We start from the raw sequence: 15,968 nt of genomic DNA on the forward strand, positions 1-15,968 counted from the left end.
AGAGTCAATAACACACGCCGCACACGCGACCCCCAAAAGTCAAGGCCCCGATCTACAAGTCAAGTCAAGGCACCCCCCCCCAAAAGGCTAGGGCCAACCAGTGGTAAAACACAACACATCCGCCCTGCAGAGCGGGCCTGTGTGCAGGCCCAAAGCTGGCACACTCCTTTTAAATTCCTGTGAAACAGTAGATCAAGCCCACCCCACACTCAAGCATAACAAAGGAAACATCAAAGAAAGCAAGCACAGCAATCAATACTGAACCCCCCAACCCCCAAACAATGTCCTCTTGCCCAACTATAAAATGTCCCCCCTAGCCCAAGCCATAAAGACCAAACTAAAGCATATGCTAGCAGATTGCCACAGCAGCAGCAATAAGTTCAAAAAACATTTTTTTTAACAACCCTACCAGTCCTCCTCTCCAGATGCCCAGCAGCACAGTTGATCCTCCACACGCAGAGGTCTCCAGGCAGATGTCCTCCAAGAGCAGTCCAGTCCAGAAGAGGTCCACGAACGGTCAGCAACCTGTTTGTGAAGCATAACTGTGAGTGCCAGGCCAGCTAGCAGAGAGAGGCCCCAAAGCCAGAGCATCAGGCCTGTGTGTAGGCCAGAGGCTGGCACACTTGTTTGAGAGCCTGGTGGGAAGCCTTGGAAGCAGGGGACCAAACACAGAAAAAAACCCCCACACCAACCCAATTTGTGGAGCATAACTGTGAGAGCCAGGCCAGCTAGCAGAGAGAGGCCCCAAAGCCAGAGCATCAGGCCTGTGTGTAGGCCAGAGGCTGGCACACTTGTTTGAGGGCCTGTTGGGAAGCCTTGGAAGCAGGGGACCAAACACAGAAAAAAACCCCCACACCAACCCAATTTGTGGAGCATAACTGTGAGAGCCAGGCCAGCTAGCAGAGAGAGGCCCCAAAGCCAGAGCATCAGGACTGAGTGTAGGCCAGAGGCTGGCACACTTGTTTGAGAGCCTGGTGGGAAGCCTTGGAAGAAGGGGACCAGACACAGCTAAGCAACCACACACCAACCCAATTTGTGAAGCATAACTGTGAGAGCCAGCCAGAAGACAGGCACCAAAGACACCCAGCAGAGCTTCTGGCCTGTGTAGGCCCAAAGCTGGCACACTCCTTTTAAATCCCTGTGAAACAGTAGATCAAGCCCACCCCACACTCAAGCATGAGAAATTAAACATTAAAGAACGCAAGCACAACAACCAATGCTGAACCCCACCCCCACCCCCAAACATTGTCTGCCCAACCTGTCCCCCAGGCCATGCCAAGCCCAAGACTTAACTGAAACACCCTTTTGCAGAGGCAGGCCACAGCAGCACAGTGCAGCATCAAAAAACTTACAAAAAATTTAAAAAGGCCTACCAGGTGTCCTCTCAGGATGTCCAGCACAGTTGATCCTCCAGGCAGATGTCCTCCAGGTGCAGTCTCTCTTCTCCTCTCTCGGTCAGCAGCAGCAACAGAAGTGTTCCAGACCAGTCTTGCTCCAAATTTAAATCCCCTGCTGCAGCCTCAGCCAAAGATTTAAATCTATTGGCTGGCATAAGAATGCAGCAGTGGGATTGGTGAGTCCCCCCTCCCCTGCCTTTCCCCACCCACACTCCAAGAGTCACCCTCCTCCTGCTCCCCCTCCCCTACCTGTTAATTTTGGCGGGAATCTCTGCTTCCACTGCTTTGCAAATGCAAAGTGCAATGCTAGCAAATGCAATGCACCTTGCATTTGCAAGGCAAAGCACAGGATTCCCTTCCCTCCTTTGCAAGAGGGGTGGGGGGTGAGAGAAGGAGTGAGTGATTCACTCCTTCTCCCCCCCTCCCCTCTTCTTAGAGCCTGCAGGAAGCCTTAGCTTCCAGCAGGATTTTGCTAGACTCTTGCTAAGGCAAACGCCTAGCAAAAAGAAAATGGCGATTCTCTCGAATGCTGAAAGAAAGCCGAAACAAGCTGAAACGTTTCGGCTTATTTTGTTTCAGCTAACCCAAAATGTTTCGGCTTTCCCCGAAACGTTTCGGCTAACCCGAAATAAGCCGAAAGAAGTTTCTTTCGGCTTTCTTTCAGCATTCGGAATGCCGAACGCACATCCCTACTCGGTAGGCAATGTCTAGGTTGGCAGCCACTTCTTCCTGCTCTTTACTTAAAAATTCCGCAATTATTTCAGTGACTTGTTTCAATGCAGATCCCGCCATTACCTCTGGAATACCTCGAAAATGAAGCTGTTTTTCCATAGCTCTGTATTCCATTACAACAACTCTTATCACTCACTCGTGCTGCCTGTCATGAGTCAGCCCCAGCCCCGGCTGGCCACCTTACCTATTGCTTCAGAGTCCTCCTCAGAAGATGAGCAGGAAGGGCCAGAAGGGTCTTCTCTAGAGCCAGAAGCCCCTGCAGAAGCTATTGGAGAGGAAGAGCAGTCAGAAACCACTGCTGCTGCTCCAGGAGGAATTCAGCAAGAACAGCCTGGAGCTTCTGCAGAGACTGTCAGGGATGAGGAACAGCCAGAAACCTCCACAGAGGCTGTAAGAGACAAAGACTCCCACAGGGCAAAAGCGAAACCTGAGCACCTGGAGCCAGCTGAAAGGAGGAAGCATAGAGATAAGTCAGCTCTGTTGGATAGGCGAAGGAGCGCCCGTTTACAGGCGCAACACCGAACTGAATTGTTAGAGAGAGAGGCAACAGCTGTTCCTCATTAGGACAGCATAAAAGGAAGACGCCGAGGAAACCAAGCGTGGAAGCAACTCAGCTCGCCACTCCCTGCTACCAGAGCTCTACGCCTGGACGCTCTTGCCCTGCCTTGTGCCCTGCCCTGCTGTTGGATTGGATTTTGACCCCGGCCTGCTTTCTGACTACTCTTCTGCCTGCTCCTCTCTCTGACTGACATATTGGCCCTGACACCTGACCTGACTCCTGGACTACTGACTTCCTGCCTGTTGTGTTCTGCCCTGCAGTACCAGTGGGCCTCCTGCCTGCTGAGCCCAGCCCTGTGCGCGACACGTTGCTTCCACCCACAACTCAGCAGCTACTGGCAGCATGGATGCAGCCACAGCTGCTGCACTTGTAGCTCAGAACCAGACGCTGCAGCAGACGGTGACCCAACTGAGCAATGCTGTGGCTCAGCTTCAGCAACAGCTTCAGCAGCAAGCTGCGGCAGTGCCGCCGCCGGCCACGCCCAAGTGCCCAGTGAGTCCACCAGAAAAGTTCGCGGGCAATGTGGAGGAGTTTCCTGTCTTCCTAACCCAGTGCCAGTTGTACATCAGCCTGCGCCCCCGAGACTTTCCTGATGATAAGACCAAGGTGGGCTTCATCCTGAGTCTCTTGAAAGGTCAGGCAGCCAAATGGTCTACCCCTCTGCTCCTGGAATCATCGCCGCTGCTGCAAGATTATACTGGGTTTGTGGAGCGGCTCCAGCAAACTTTTGCCAACCCCGTTAAGGCTGAGAGCGCCAACCGGCGCATCTGACGGCTCCACCAGGGACGGGGGTCCGTGGCCACCTACGCGACAGAATTCCAGTTACTGGCTCAGGACCTTGCGTGGAACGAGGCAGCGCTGCAGGACCAGTTCATAGAGGGCTTGTCTGATGCGGTTGCAGATGAGCTGGCCCAAACGGAACGCCCCAGTTCCCTTCAAAACCTTGTAGTGCTGTGCCAGCGCATTGACCAGCGCCTGGAAGCCCGGAGACAGGCGTGCAGCGAAGGGGCCTGGCGGGGAAGGATGCCCCGGCTGGTGCCTGCAGGCCCCTCCTCTGCCCCCACTGCTCCAAAGGGGGCGGAGGGGGAGGAGCCCATGCAGCTGGGCGGCGCCCAACCCCGTCTTACGGCCGCAGAGAAAGCAAGGCGACGCACCCAGGGGCTCTGCTTGTACTGTGGCGGGGCCGGCCACTATGCCAACGCCTGCCCGGAAAAGCGCCACCCAGAAGGTGCCGCAAAAGACCGGCCCCGGCTCGCGGCGACCCACGCGGACCGGGGCGAGAGGTTTACACCAATGGGGCCCTTGACGTCGGAGGGGGACACCTCCTCCTCCACCTAGAAATCCAGTTGCCAGACGGGCGGTGCGTGGAAACCCGTGCCATGGTCGACTCCGGCGCTTCCCGGAGTTTCATGGACCGGCAGTTTGCCCATCAGCACCACATCCCGTTGCACGAAAAACCTGTTGCTGCCCTAGTGGAGGCCATCAACGGGCGGCTACTGAAATCCGGTCCAGTAACCCACGAGACTGAGCTGGTGGAGGTAGCTGTGGAAGGCCACCGGGACCACGTCCAGTTCGATGTAGTCTGCATGCCGCACTTCTCGGTGGTGCTGGGGCTGACCTGGCTCGTGGGCAGCAACCCGCTCATCGACTGGAAGCGCCAAGTCGTCCAGTTCCCGACCAGGAAGCCGGATCCCCTCCCTAAGCTGCTCGCCAGCACAGACGCCAAGGTCCAGGGATCCCTGCTGCCACCCCACTATGCAGAGTTCGCGGACGTGTTCGAGGAGAAGGGGGCTGATCAACTACCTCCGCACAGACCGTACGATTGTGCCATCAACCTGATTCCTGATAAACCCCTCCCCAGCGGACGCCTGTACTCGTTGTCGGAGCCAGAACGAGTGGCCCTCAAGGACTTTTTGGCAAAAAACCTAGCGCGGGGGTTTATCCGACCCTCAGCCTCTCCGACATCTGCACCAGTCCTGTTTGTCAAAAAGAAGGGAGGGGACTTGCGGTTATGCAACGATTACCGGGCCCTTAACCAGATTACAGTCAGAAACCGCTACCCACTACCTCTGATCCCTGACCTCTTAGAGCGGCTCCAAGGAGCAACTCGGTTCACTAAACTAGACCTGCGGGGAGCATATAACCTCATCCGGATACGGTCAGGGGATGAATGGAAGACAGCTTTCGGGACTCGTTACGGCCAGTTCGAGTACCTGGTAATGCCCTTTGGCCTATGCAACGCGCCAGCGGTCTTCCAGCGTTTCATCAACGACGTGTTCCGGGACCTCCTCGACCACTATGTCATCGTGTACCTGGATGACATTCTGATTTACTCCCGCAACCCTGCCAGGCATGGGGAGCATGTGCGTTCTGTGTTGGAGAGACTTAGACAGCATGGGTTGTATGCCAAGCTCGAGAAATGCGAATTTGACCGGGAAGAAGTTGAGTTCCTGGGACACCGAGTGTCCAACCAAGGAGTACAGATGGATCCCACTAAGGTCGAGGCGGTACTTTCCTGGCAGGCTCCCCGAAACCGTAAAGAGGTTCAGCGCTTCTTAGGGTTTGCAAACTACTACCGACAGTTCATCCCTGACTTTGCTGCACTAGCCGTCCCCTTGACCCGATTGACACGGCCCCGCCTGCCATTCCAATGGACCCAGGAAGCCCAACAGGCCTTTCAAACCCTGAAGACCCGGTTTACGACTGGACCGGTCCTTGTGTACCCAGATCCGAGCCTCTCGTTCATAGTGCAGGCTGACGCCTCTGACACCGCTTTGGGAGCAGTCTTAGCACAAAGACGCTCCTCCCACGAGGTGCCCCAACCATGTGCCTTCTACTCCCGACAGCTCACTCCAGCTGAGCGGAATTACACTATCTGGGAGAGGGAGCTGTTGGCCATCAAGGCTGCCTTTGAGACCTGGCGGCACCATTTGGAGGGAGCTCGGCACCCGGTGGTGGTATATACAGACCACCGTAACCTAGAACATCTGCAAACCACCCGAAACCTAACGCAACGCCAAATCCGATGGGCGTTGTTCTTCTCCCGCTTTCAATTTACTATCCAATACATCCCTTGCTCACAGAACAAGTTGGCGGATGCCCTGTCCTGGAAACCTGAATTCAGTCGGCAGGCAGGAGAGAAGCCGCCAGCCACAACCATTCTGGCTCCTGAGTGCTTTGCAGCCACCAATGCCCCAGATGCCCTGCAGGATCGGATCCGGCAAGCTCAAAGCACAGACCCCTGGACACAACGCATCACCCAGGGACTACAGGACCCCGCGCAGCCAGACCCCCCAGGCTATCTCCTGCAGCAGGGCCTCCTTACATATGAAGGCCGAGTCTATGTTCCCCCGGGTGCTCTACGAGGGGAGGCACTGCAGCTTGCTCATGACACCCTAGCAGCTGGTCACTTTGGGAGATACAAGACCTTGCACCTATTGTCCAGGGATTTCTGGTGGCCCCGTATGCAGGTGGACGTGTTTCGCTACGTGCAGTCCTGCGATACATGCCGGCGGGCCAAAGACCTTCCAGGGAAGCCAACAGGACTGTTACAACCGCTGCCCACACCCGAGGGGCCCTGGGAAACCGTTCCCATGGATTTTGTCACGGACCTGCCACCCTCTAAAGGGCACACATGCATTGCGGTGTTTGTTGACCTATTCACCAAGCTGGCCCACTTCGTACCTTGCCCATCGCTGCCTACGGCCAAAGATTTGGCATACCAGTATGTCCAAAATGTGTTCCGGCACCATGGGATTCCCCGGCACCTGGTCTCAGATCGGGGGGTGCAATTTACGTCGCGTTTCTGGAAGGCCCTCCAGACACTGCTCGGAACCCAGGTTCACCTGTCCTCGGCCCATCATCCACAGTCCGATGGGCAGACGGAGCGGACCAATGCCACGTTGGAGCAATACCTGCGCTGCTATATAAACTACCAGCAGGATGATTGGGCAGACCTCCTAGCCATGGCCGAATTTGCGTATAACAATTCAGTGCACGCCTCCACACGCCAGACCCCATTCCTGGCCACCTACGGACGCCACCCACGTTACTTTCCCAGAACAACGCCAAACTCATCAGTACCGTCAGCAGATGACTTTGTCCGGGAGCTGCAGGCCCTACACCTGGTTCTGCGGGAACAGTTAGACCGCGCCAAATGGGCCTACAAAGCAACCGCGGACCGGCGACGGCGGGAAGGGGACCCTTTGAAGGTGGGGGACTCGGTGTGGCTTTCCACTCGGCACATTCGGTCACAGCGGCCCTCCCAGAAATTGGACCACCGGTTCATCGGGCCCTACCGAATTACCGCCCAGATCAATCCTGTTGCCTACCGATTGGAGCTCCCGCCAACACTCCGGATCCACCCCGTGTTCCATCGCTCCCTGCTCACCCCGGTAGCACCTCCACACCCCCTCCGTGAACCTGTACCACCGCCTCCCCCGGTCCTGGTGGACGGACAGGAAGAGTACGAGGTAGAACGGCTCGTAGACTCTCGCTGGCACCGGGGCCGTCTGCAGTACCTGGTGGAATGGAAGGGCTATGGACCCGAGGATAGATCATGGGAACCGGCCGAGAACCTCCACGCACCCCGCTTCATCCGCCAATTCCATCGGACCTACCCTAGCAAACCCGGACCTTTGGATGGAGGGGGCCTTGGGAGGGGGGATGGTGTCATGAGTCAGCCCCAGCCCCGGCTGGCCACCTTACCTATTGCTTCAGAGTCCTCCTCAGAAGATGAGCAGGAAGGGCCAGAGGGTCTTCTCTAGAGCCAGAAGCCCCTGCAGAAGCTATTGGAGAGGAAGAGCAGTCAGAAACCACTGCTGCTGCTCCAGGAGGAATTCAGCAAGAACAGCCTGGAGCTTCTGCAGAGACTGTCAGGGATGAGGAACAGCCAGAAACCTCTACAGAGGCTGTAAGAGACAAAGACTCCCACAGGGCAAAAGCGAAACCTGAGCACCTGGGGCCAGCTGAAAGGAGGAAGCATAGTGATAAGTCAGCTCTGTTGGATAGGCGAAGGAGTGCCCGTTTACAGGTGCAACACCGAACTGAATTGTTAGAGAGAGAGGCAACAGCTGTTCCTCATTAGGACAGCATAAAAGGAAGATGCCGAGGAAACCAAGCGTGGAAGCAACTCAGCTCGCCACTCCCTGCTACCAGAGCTCTACGCCTGGACGCTCTTGCCCTGCCTTGTGCTCTGCCCTGCTGTTGGATTGGATTTTGACCCCGGCCTGCTTTCTGACTACTCTTCTGCCTGCTCCTCTCTCTGACTGACATATTGGCCCTGACACCTGACCTGACTCCTGGACTACTGACTTCCTGCCTGTTGTGTTCTGCCCTGCAGTACCAGTGGGCCTCCTGCCTGCTGAGCCCAGCCCTGTGCGCGACACTGCCTCTGCTCTTATACTTTCCGTTTTCTCCTCCACCTCTTGCACTTTTTGTTTTGTCATTTGGAGCTCAGTTCTTATTTCATCAATACTCTTTGCCAATTCTGCAACCTCTGATTTTATTGCCTCTTTAATCTCTTTAACTAAATTCAATTGCGAGTCTTTCACTGGCTTCTGTAATTCCTGGACCATTTCTTGTGTTTTTTGTATAGTCTCATTTGTTTCCTTATTACCTTCTGTTATTTTTTTGTCTAAACTTTCAATCGCTGCCTGCCACTCTTTGTCCTTTTTCCCTGCCATTGGACTTGCCTTGGGACCCCACAAATCGGCTCTCTTTCTCAGCTCCGTCTTTTCTATTTTACTTTACTTAATTAGTTAAGTCCAATAATATAAATGGGAAAGAGGAAAAATAATTTAATCTTTTGCAAACCTTCAAAATATTGGGCCTTTTTTCTCAATGGTACTCTCTATGATTGCCCTCAATTTTTCCCTTGTCCAAAATGGTGTACTCCGCTTCTTCTTTAAAATATCAGGTACACTTTCTCTCTACTGAAGCCTTCTGAAGCCTTCTGCCCTTTCCACACTCAAAATGGCTAACTTCCATTTCCTCTTCTGGTCTCTTGTTCTGCTTTGTTTTTCTTCCTCTGTTCCTGCCGTCTTCCTGCCCTTCTAGCCACCACTCACTTTTATTACAGGCAGTTACAGGCAGTTCACTTCTCATGATATTTCAACCTCTTCCCAGCCTCTTCCCAGACTCTCCCTCTCGCGTCGTTATCTCCCAAACCACAGGTATGCAAAACAGAAGTTCTTTTTGTTCTTTTTAAGCTCTTTAGGTCATTAAAATCGCTTTCTTCACTCCCCGCCACTTTTTAATGTCTTTTGCTTTAGGAATTTATCTCTTTACTTTAAAATGTTTCATTTAATCTCTTTGAACAGAGATTAAGTCCGTTAGGGGAGACAGTGCTCTTTACTCTCTTTCACTCTCATAGGGTTGTACTTACTGTCTCTTTGGGTCCCTTCTGGTTAAAATCTGTTTCTGAAGCTTGGGTACGAAGATCCTATGCCAATTAAATGACTCCAAAGGTTGCTGCAGAGATATTAGCCGCCCCTCTGGGAGGGGATCTTCAAAGAAGATGGAGAATCCTTGATTCAGAACCCCCGCCCCCCCGCCGAGATCACACCCTCTTAGGGCTATCGAGCGTCCTTGCCCAATTTCTACCTGAAATTGGGGGGCTATGGGTGATCAAAGCACCCCACTAGCCCCCACGTCTAACATAGAGTTGATGGTCTTTCCTTTTTAAACAAATGTCCAACGTGGCATTATTAATATATGTAAACTACTCAGGGCATGTTGGAAATGCATCAACATGGGGTTTTTGTGTGTGTGATAACAAGCTTTGTTATCACTAATAGAGAACTGAACGTTGCTTTCGATTCAGTAGCAGAAATCATTTGTTCTATTACAGTTGCTTAGGAGGTTTTAAAGACAACAGTTGTCAAAGAGAGAAAGGAGATGACCATAACTGAGCTGACTCTGGGTTGCAGCAACAGACTTTTGTTCAAGATAGGATTGCTAACCTCCAGGTGGAGTCTGGTGATCTCTCACAATTACATCTGATCTCTAGACTATGGAGACCAGTTCCTCTGGAGAAAATGACTGCTTTGGACGGTGGACTGTATACCCCACTGATGTCCCTCTCCACCTCAAACCCCACGCACCCCAGAGTCCACCCCCAAATCTTCACAAATTTTCCAATCTGGAGTTGGCAACCCTTGTTCCACATGAACTGCAGGCAACTGCTAGTATCCAGTGGTACTCTCAGCAGATGGATCCTAAACTTGAAAGTGTTGGATTAACATCCAAGAACATGCTTTTCAGTGTATATGATATTGGTTAAGTGGCCACTTAGTTTTCCCAGGTACATTTTTACACATCACCTAAACTGATCCTTGGAGAACAGTCAAAACTCTGTGAGCTCATATCAGCAATTCATTCACTAAAGAATAGCTATGCCAAATTCCAGCGAAACATCTTGTATCCTGAAGGAAAGATTCTCTTTGCCACCATACAAATATTTGAAATTTTTGAAATTACTTCCATTGCCTTCAGGTTCCTACTGATATTATAGCTCTGTAATATCTTTGGACTGATGTAATCTTATGCACCAACTGTATTGAATTTCAGCTTCTTAGTTACTTCCAAGAAAATAGGCAAGAAATCTCTTCCAGACAGGAAGATAAAGATGTTTTAATTTGTTTCACTTTCCCTAACTAGATAATGTCCTTCTGGCACTTTATAGCTGCACAATAAAAATGACTGAAATTTATTTCATTTTAGTTGAGTAGCAATGTTATAGCAAATACGGTGATGAGTTCTGCCACTGTAGCACCATAAAGATTTCCTAACTGAATACAGGTTAGAAAAGGGGGGACCTAGACCACAACAGGTTTTACCATAAAATGTGTCATGGGTCTCTTTGTTCTTTTTCCCTAGGTCAACAGTGCAATTCATGGGGGTGGGGGGGGATGCATAGGGAGACAACTAGCCAGTACACCAGTATATGTTGTAGAGATGCTGGTGTACATCTGAGATACACCAGCACAGCACCCTGGTGCCACCATAGCCCCCTGTCATGAACCAGCCCAGCAGAGCAAAGAGTCACAAAGGACTCTTCTGAGGAAGAGGCAGCTGGCGAACCTGACCCAGATCCACAGCCAGTGGCAGAGGCACTGCAGGGGGAGGCAGTCTCTGAAGGCTCAGACATAGACCCACAGCCAGGTCCCAGCACATCGGTCCCTCGGCTTCCCAGCCCTGGCCAACAACAGAGACCCAGGCACCAGCCAGCTCTCCTCCCTTATCCCCAGAGCCTCACGAGCACTGTCAAAGGACAGCAAGGAGAGCCCTTCAAGCCAGAAGGTGCAGTGCCATGCTAGCAGCACAGCACTGGCCCAGCATCAATAGTGATGATGAGTACTTGCAGGAGTAGGACTGAGACATCTGAGCAGCTTGAGGCTTAAAAGCAGCAGAGAAGGGTGTGGCTGTGTGGAAGCAATGTGTCTGTTTATTACTGATGGTGTCGCTTGTGTTTGGAGCAGATTCCCTTGTCTCTGATCTTGGCCTGCTAATGTGGAGCTGGTTCTGAAATATTCCCTTGGGCCTCAAAGCTGTGAGTGTTGTCTAACCTGTACCTGAACCTTGTAACTGTGATTTGTCCTGCTCTGACAACTTCCCCCTGCCTGCTACTTGTGTGAGTCAGTAACTGAGACACTCCCTCCATGCTAGAGCACTGCTGGAGGAACTTCCTTCACTTATGTGAGAGGAAGCAGACCTGGGGGCATTGCAGGAGTTAGTCTGCTAGTTGAGGAATTCCCCCCCCCCCCGAACTGGAAGAAAGCCTTGCCAACAAACCATGGAGTAGCTCGTAAGTATCCATGGAGTTCAGAAAAAGCCCTCCCCCCTCAACATCCACCGGCCTCCAGTGCCCTGAGAATAGGGCTGGATCTTGGGTTCCCGGCACCTGGGACAATCCAATTCTAGCTGCCCTTGCATGTGCGTGCAGTGCGCATGTGCTCCAAGCGCTGCGTGATGATGTCACTTCGTGATGTCATCACGCAGGGCAGCGTGCTGCCAGTGGAGCAGTGGCAGTGCTGGCAGCTGAGAGGCCGCCCATGCCAGTTGCCTGCCCAGCTGAGGGGGCGGCTGGCTTGCTGCGCGCTCCCTGACCTGCAGGGCAGGCGAATGGCGCAGGTGGCCTCCCAGCCCTCCATGCCACTCACTTGCCCAGCAGGACAGGGAGCGCATGGCAAGCCAGCCACCTCCTCAGCCAGACAGGTGAATGGCACGGAGAGCTGGGAGGCTGCCCGTGCCATTCGCCTGCCCAGCAGGACAGGGAACATGCGGCAAGCCAGCCGCCCCCTCAGTGGGACAGGCAAGTGGTGTGGGCAGCCTCCAAGCTCTCCGTGCTATTCACCTGCCCGGCTGAGTGGGCGGCCAGCTTGCCGCATGCTCCCTGTCCTCCTGGGCGGGTGAATGGCTGAGCAGCCACCCACGCTCCCACCGGCGTGCTCCCATTGGCTGGCAACTGCACCCAGTGCCCCCTCTTTGACGGCGCCAGGGGCAGACTACCCCCCGCTCCCCCTCGATCTGGCCCTGCCTGAGAACCACAGGAGGCTGACAAGCAATTTGTCTCTGACCCTGCTCCCTCCTCCCTGCTCTAGCCTATGTTGGCAACCAGCTGCTAATATAAATCCTGGTTCATAGATAGGCAGGCCATATGCCAAATTGTACATCAGTTGGCCCAGTGACTGCAGAACTTAGCAACTCACAGCACAGTTGCAGCTCAGACACACTCAGATGATGGGGCACCATGGAGGAGCATGAATCACTGACAGAGCAGATACGAAGCAATCTCAGAGAGACAGCAGATCCCTGCGGACCTGCTTACCCCTACAGAGGGTGCCTCTCAGCCACTCCAGGAGTGCACCCCAGTTCTCTACCTGAGGCACACTGGCCTGGAATAGCCATGATAACAGCATGTCACCCAACCATAATGACCTGGCTGTATAGTTAAAGCTGAAAGCCAGTTTAGTGTAGTGGCTAAGAATGTGGGACTCTAATCTGGGGAACCAGGTTTGATTCCCAGCTCCTCCACTTGAAGCCAGCTGGGTGATCTTAGGTCAATCACAGCTTCTAGGAGCTCTCTCAGCCCCACCCACCTCACAAGGTGTTCTGTTGTGGAGATAATAATAACATATTTTGTAAACAGCGCTGAGTGGGCAGTTGCCAGGGTCAATGATTCGTTCCCTCCCCCTGCTGAGCTGGCATAGCCAAAGGTATATGAAATCAGAACTGGGGAGGCAAGCAATCTGGGGATGAGGAAGGTAGGATGAGTGGGGATCTGCTACCATGGTGGCAAAGCTGGGAGTGACTGAGCAGAGATGTGGATACCAGATGGCCATACTCTGAATATATTCCGTTAATAGTTTGACTGGACCCATGCACTGTGTTTATAACTGGTTCTTATCCCATGAAAAGTCAGTCTCCAAGGTCACCCTCCTCCTAAATGATCTGTGGGTGATGCTGAGAGCGCTCTAGAAGGGCTGTATATGACCCATGGTCATCCAGCTAGCTTCAAGTGGAGAGCCCACCAATGGGCCGCGGCTGGGTGGGGCTGGCAGGCATGGCCACACCTGGCCCAGGTGTTGGGGATGGCCCTGGGTAGAGGAGCTTGGGAGAGGGGGTGGGGTTGAGCAAAGCCCAAAGGTATTTAAGAGGGTTCTGGAGGCAGGCTGGGAAGGAGAAGAAGCCAGACTGCCCTGAGGTGAAGGTGCAGTCGGCTGGGTGGAGCTACGTGCTGTCCGGGACCTCTGGTACAGACAGGGGCCGTCCGTTCTGAGGCCGCCTAGGAGGAAGCCCTCACGCCCCGGAGCCCCGGCCAAGCAGGCCTGCCACCCCCAGGACGGACCCGCCGAGGCCGCCCCACCCTGACCCGCCACTACCGCCGCCAGGGGGCGCTGCCCGGCCTGACATAGGCATATGATCCAACTTTGGCTTTTGTGTATGATTGCAGGGGCTTGGGATCCTATACCTAGTAATTTCTCTCTATTTCTTGCTTTCCTAATAAGAGCATTGTGCCAAGCTAGAACCCAAGAACACACCAGACTATTCAATGCTGACATAAATTACCCCAGTTATATGGTCCTAGCACACACAAAGAGGATACTGTGAATGTAATGGACCCAACAACTGTATTGATTTAGGTAACATTACTTATGGTTGCCACCCCAAATAGCTTCTGGATAACCATATATATTAGTGCCCTCCTCATGGAGCCTACAGATCACCTGATACTTCTCACACTTACTCAGACTTCCATAGGCTTGGTTCATATATATACTTACAGTGCAATGTAAAAAAGTGATTTTTATGTCTAGCATGTAAACTAGGCCTACGTTATGTAGTAAAGTTTGCTGGATGAGCCCTAGAGGATACAGCCAGCTGATATCTAAAAGCTGTCATTAAGCCTGAAACTTAAAAAATCTAACAAATTCTGTTTGCAAGCTATAAACGTTACAATTGAAGAAATAACAATGCATATTTATAATTATAAAAAGATGTGTTTTAATCAATTTCATTAAACATTAATTTTGCTTTGCAATAATTGTTCCATGCCCTAAATATATCTATTTCTTTTATTAATACAGATGATAGTGGAGTTAACCTTGTTCCTGCTGCATAATCTCTTAAGAATGATATTAATATCTTTCAATTAATTACCTTGAGGGATTAAACTAAAAATACATAATTAACATTCTATAATTTTTGAGAAGGTGACACTTCTGACTTTTTTCTTTAATACTCTTTGACCATTGAAGATCTCAATAACGTGCCTGAGTCTAAACTATTTAGTCTGGTGAGGTGTCAAGTTGGTAGTTAACTGAAACTGCTGCTTTCCCCCTAAGGACAATAAAACAGAGAGGACTAATTATCCTGTTTTATAGGTGCAATTTGAACTTAAAGCTCTAGAGAATTCAGGAGCAGTAAATGGTTGTTATAGTCAGTTTAACCATCTGCACCTTAGAATCACAACCGTTGAACCAACAAACAACTTTTTGTTGTTTGAGAAAAAGAATTGAAATTCTAGTAATTTTTTTCCCCAAGTTGGGTAAAGGTGCAGTTTTTGATTACTGAGAAAAGCCTAATTCACAAACTCTTCTTTAAGACCATCACAGCTAAATTTCTACATGAACCATGATCTAAATTCATTTATGCTACTTCCATTCATTTCAACATTTTTCTTCCAGCCACATCTAACTTAACTTACTTCCCAGAATCCATCAAAGGCTTGCTTGGGGAAAATTAAATGCTTTCAACCATGGAGCACAGTAAGTTCAGCATAATTGCCCCACTGGGAAGCACATGACCCAAGGGAAAGACTATGTGTGGTAAAAGTGCATGGTAAATCTGCCAGCTTGACAGTGTGGATTTCCTGTAATGCATCAGCTTACTGTTTGTCATTTCCTCTTCCCACACATTCTAAATACTTCCCTTGTCTGTTCTTGCTGGTCCAATGAAAGAACATGACCGTTTTCACACGGCTTACTGCTGCTCGTAACAACCTGGAAGATGGCGCAAAAAATGCGGAAGATTGTGTTTTCTCGCATGAGATTTGCATGACATCACGTGACATCGCGCAAATCTCGCGTGAGAAAACGCGATCTTCCGCGTTTTTTGCACGATCTTCTGGGTTGTTACGAGCAGTGGAAACGGCCCATATTTCATTATAAGTGTTTTATGCTTTGAGTTTTATGCTGTTCTATGTACCTCTGTTTTTATTCATTTGTATGTGTCAGGATTTTTAATGGTTGTGAATTTTAATGATTTTTTTCTTTTTGTGATATTATCTTGTGAGCTTCAAGCAGATCTCTGAAGAGGTGGAATATAAATAAATTTTAAAATAGAAATGCCAGAAAACTAAACACTTTTGAACTTTCCTAAATACTTCTGAATGCTAGATGAAATTTTATTTGGATTAGTCACTCTTTTGAGGTATCACTGTTCTGTTAAACATCTGTTGGCAGAACAAAATGGCAGCAACATGTGGTGAAACTCCAAGCTAAGGTCAACATTGTGGTTGTTTGGATGTAGGCAATGGGATAGTGACTAGAGATCACAATGGCCACCTCAGCCCATCACAGATAATAGCTTTAATTGCAATTAGCAACATGCAGGGTGGATCAGTGGGTCTGGATAGACAGAGCCTTTTATTATTATACACTCTGACTTTATACTCCTGACAGCATAGAATAGTTTCGATTGAGGAAATATTTTGCAAATTACTTTTTTAAAAATGTTCATACTGGCTTATTTATTTAATTTATTTTATTCAATTTATA

The sequence above is a fragment of the Eublepharis macularius genome, chromosome 3, assembly GCF_028583425.1.
Source record: "Eublepharis macularius isolate TG4126 chromosome 3, MPM_Emac_v1.0, whole genome shotgun sequence".
NCBI lineage: Eukaryota > Metazoa > Chordata > Lepidosauria > Squamata > Eublepharidae > Eublepharis > Eublepharis macularius.